Below are 4,771 nucleotides of genomic sequence, written 5' to 3' on the forward strand. Positions count from 1 at the left end.
TATTAAGTTGTTCTTTGTCATGGAAGTATTTCACTTGTCCATTATACTTGAAAAAGAGTTTTGCAGGGTATATCAGTCTGGGCTGAAATTTGTTTTCTTGCAAGATTTGAAGTACTTTACTTCATGCTTTTCTTGATTTCACGGTTTGTGAAGAGAAATCGGCCATTATTCTGATAGGTTTTCCTTTGAATGTGATCTGTTTCTTTTCTCTAGTGGCTTTTAGTATACTGTTCCTGTGCTGAATTTCTGGGATCTTGATTATTATATGTCTGGGTCTGGTTTTAATTGATTTGATGTTATTTGGAGTTCTATATGCTTTGGTTACTTGAATGTCAGATTGTTTCCTCATATTTGGGAAGTTTTCTGCTATTACTTCCTTCCATATTCTTTTTTTTTTCTTTTCAAAGTTTTATTGATAAACATATAGCAATGAGACAGTTTCAAATCAAATCGAAAGTACAGTTTCAACAAATAATACACTGCATATATTCCTCTTAGTGGTTAATTGCTGTACAAGATGCAGACTTGTGATCCTACTTACAAACACCATTAGAAAAAATCATTCTATTCATTAAGAGAATGCAACTATATATCTATCCCAACCACTTTGAATACACAGATACAAAATGGACATTCATAGTTATACCCCTCCATATTCTTTTTGTATCATTTGTATTGACTCCTTCCTTCTCATTGATGCCTATTAGTCTCACATTGTTCATCTTTGCATTGTCTTTGCATCCTAGTTGTTTTTAAGAGATCTTTTCTTATTTTTTTGCTCTGGGTCAAATGATGATCCGGTGGCCCTAGGCTGTCTCACTCACACATCGGGCCTCTGCTCTGTGTTGATTCAGGATCCAGTGGCCCTGGGTAGTCTCACTTCCAGGCTGGGCCTGCACTCTGGATCATATGGTGATCTGGCAGCCCTGGCTCATCTCACTCACAGGCCAGGCCTGCACTCTAGGTCGAATCGATGCACAGTTATTGTGAAGAGCCCAAGAGGAACCCTCCAGAATGACTTCAACCACATCAATGTGGAATGCAGTCTCCTTGGGAAGAAAAAGAAGAGATTCCGAATTGAAAAATGGTGGGGAACAGAAAGTAGTTGGCAACTGTCTGCACAGTCTATATCCATGTACAGAACACGATCAAGGGGGTCACACTGGGCTTCTGTTACAAGACGAGGTCTGTGTATGTATGCTAATTTCCCCATCAACGTCATTATTCAGGAGAATGGGTCTCTTGTCAAAATTTGGAATTACTGGGGTGAAAAATACATTCACCAAGGTCGTATGAGGGCAGGTGTTGCTTGCTCAGTATGTCAAGCCCATAAAGATGAGCTAATCATTGAAGGAAATGACATTGAGCTTGTTTCAAATTCAGCAAGCCACAACAGTCAAAAACAAGGATACCAGAAAATTTTTGGATGGTATCTATATTCCTGAAAAGGGAGCAGTTCAGCAGCCAGATGAGTAAGATCCAAGAGTTAATCCAGCCACAGAAACAAGCTTCTGGATTAGAAAGCCAATCTGTGATATTTTAATGAGATAATAAAAGATCTTTATTAAATAGAAAAAAAAAAATCCCAACACTGAACAAGGAGGAAGAGGAGAGAGGGTGAATTGGAAGAGGTAGAGGTGGGAAAAAAGGAAGAAAGTTCTGTCATCTACAGGAAAAATGGATGGATAAAGGGACCATCATATTGAAAAAACTAAGCCAGATTCATAAAGATATCACACATTTTCCATGATATATGAAATATAAAAAAGAAAAATGAAAAAACAGAGCACAAGAAAGTAGAAAGGAGCTCTTATTGACAAGAGAAAGAAAATAATGGGAAAAAGGAAAGAAGACTAACGTGGAGTTTCTTTTTTACAAAAACTGAGATCTGCTAGGTAATCAGCAACAACTCTGCCTAGAAAAAAAAAATCAAAAGCAGAAAGAGGCCTCAAAGTATACAAGGGGAAAAAAAGGAAATAGAGGCTAAAAACAACCTGGCCTGACACTTAGGCATACAAGAAGGCCTGGAAAGTCACAAGGCCAGCCCTGCCACCAGAAGCAGTGGAACCAGATCTTTAGGACACAAAGACTGGAATTGATGAGCAACTAAAATCAAAGAAGGTAGACAAAGCTTTGGTGGTAGATGTTAACATTATGGAATGCCTATCCCTGCTCAGGATCTGTGGTTTACCTGTGATACTGAAACGCCTTGGAGGGACTTCAAAAATAAAAGCAGCTAGCTGGACCTGAGGTCTGCTAAGGTCAGGAACAGTGCAGTGACCACACCAGGTGGGATACAGACCCTACCCTCACAGATTCTAGACATTAAGGGTTCAACCTCAAGTTTCAGGGTCGTGAAAAAATGCAGCACATTCAGTCTTTATATAGATTGGTGGCTTGCAGTGCAAGCCCTCTGACTTTGTAACATCGTTTTTCTTCACTGAGAAAACAATTCTGTCACATTCTTTATATTCTGTCTCTTAAATAATAGCATGCTTTGTAAATGAGAAGGAAGAAGCAAACTTGTGCCATTTGAATTGTGAATTGTACATGTTGCATAATTCCCCCTTTCCCTGTCCCTCTCCCTCTCCCCCCACCACACATAATTCAGAAATAATGTATTTCTGAGACTCTCAGAGAAGCAGTGTCCTGCCTGTAGGAGCAAGCAGACGCACACTGAATAAGTACCACCTCTTCCCCACGGAAGCACAGCACTGTGTGGTGGAAGCAAGGAATGACCAACTAACCTGATCCTGGATGAAGGAAGAGAAAAAGCAGACAGACCCTGCAAATGTGCACCTTAAGTCCTGAGCCCACTGGAACTCTTGCCCTGAAGCCTACAACCTGCAGAGAAACAGGACTGACCACATTCCTCAGCTACCAACATGAGCAAGGATACCTGGGATGGCATCTACATGATAGGTGGAATGGACAGAAGGACCTCAAGTGCAGAAAGGACACCTCAAAAACCCAGAGCTAGCCCAGCATAGTGGCTTGAGGCTGTAATACCAGAAGGGGATTGAGGAAGGACAACTGTTGCAAGTTTTGGCTACAAAGTGAGTTCAAGGCCAGCTCAAAAAGACTAAATAAATAAATAACCCATAGCACTAAAGCTAGGGAGAGCAAATCAGGACAAGCTTGATCTCCAGATTAAGTCATGGAAAGAAACCACTCATTCAAACACAGATTTTTTTACTCCATTTTCTTTTAATTTTGTACTATTTTATCTTGGTTTGGGTATTTCTCCTTCTTTTAGTTTCTTTTCTTTCCTTTTCTCTTTTTCCCTTTTGACTTTTTTTCTCTACCTTCTTACCTTTTATCTTCTGCTTTTGCTCTTTATTTCTATACTGTTCCTTTTGTATACATTTCTTGTTCATTCCTTCCTAACACTGTTCTCTATGACTAGTAATTTCCTTTTACTCTTCAATAAGACCCTCATCTCACCTTTATCTCATTTTCTGCTCATTAATTTTTCCTATTTTTTCATTCTCCACTTCCCTACCACGCCTACCTTTACTATTTATGCATCTCTAGTTAGCTAGTCAACTTTATGCAATTGGTGTTAAATACTATGTCAAAGTAGTTCCATTTAGTACTTACTAGAGGTCTACAGTAGATATTTGGTCTGTCCAATGTTCATACTATAATTATAGACCTCCTTTCTATGGTTGATAGTACTTTATTGGTCCTTAGGGTTCATCAAAATTCAGTTTGCATTTGACACTATAATTGAGGCTGATTATATTACTATAACCAAAGTAATATAGCTATTGCTATTAATTAATTTTCATAGGATGTCAATATTTAAATTGCCTTGGTGTCATTAATAATACTATGGCCTATTACTAGACAACTGGGTACTGGGCCAAATATACTGCAAAGTCCAGTCTCAAGTAAACAGAAGTGGTTAGATCCTAGGACAGAGGCAAAGGCTGATAGCCACACCCCAAATATGCCACTGCAAGGTAGACATTAGCTAAAGAGGTCTCCACACTGGAAACAATATTTTCCACTACCATCAACTCACCAGCTTCTACTCAAAACAAATAACTTCACACAAAGAATGTAAACATTATGTGTCTCCAAAAATGAAAGGGATCAAGAGATGGGTGGAAGTGGGAAAGAGGGAAGGCAAAGAGGATGATAAAAAGAATAAGATATATTGTATACATGAACCAACTCTCCATAAGGAATATAAACATTTTATACTACAAACATGTGTTAACAAAAGGATAAATAATGTGTATTGCTGAGAATTTATAATAGCTATACCTACTCTTTACAGAAAGAAAGGGCTATCACTTTCTTCTAATGATAAGCCAGGTTCTCTATTCAGGAAGTGCTTATTTGTAAGTCAATTATATGCAAGAAATGTCCTCAATCAAGAAATGTGAAACAAGAGATGGAGAGAGGGGAAGGGGAAAAAGGGAGACATAAAAATAATTAAGAAGTGTTGGCATCTGAGATGAACACACACTTCTCAGAGGAACAAATTAAAGAAGCGACTCAATATATGAAAAAATGCTTGACATCACTTGTTATTTGTGAAATACAAATTAAAACCACATTGAGATATCATCTCACCCCAGAAAGAATGGCTATCATAAAGAAATCACCCAACAACAAATATTGGAGAGGCTGTGGGGAAAAAGGAACCCTTCTCCACTGCTGGTGGGAATGCAGACTGGTGCAACCATTATGGAAATCAGTATGGAGACTCCTTAGAAAAGTTGGACTGGAAATCCCCTTTAAACCAGCTATTCCTCTACTG

The sequence above is a fragment of the Octodon degus genome, unplaced genomic scaffold (genome assembly GCF_000260255.1).
Source record: "Octodon degus isolate 3935 unplaced genomic scaffold, OctDeg1.0 scaffold00022, whole genome shotgun sequence".
NCBI classification, from domain to species: domain Eukaryota; kingdom Metazoa; phylum Chordata; class Mammalia; order Rodentia; family Octodontidae; genus Octodon; species Octodon degus.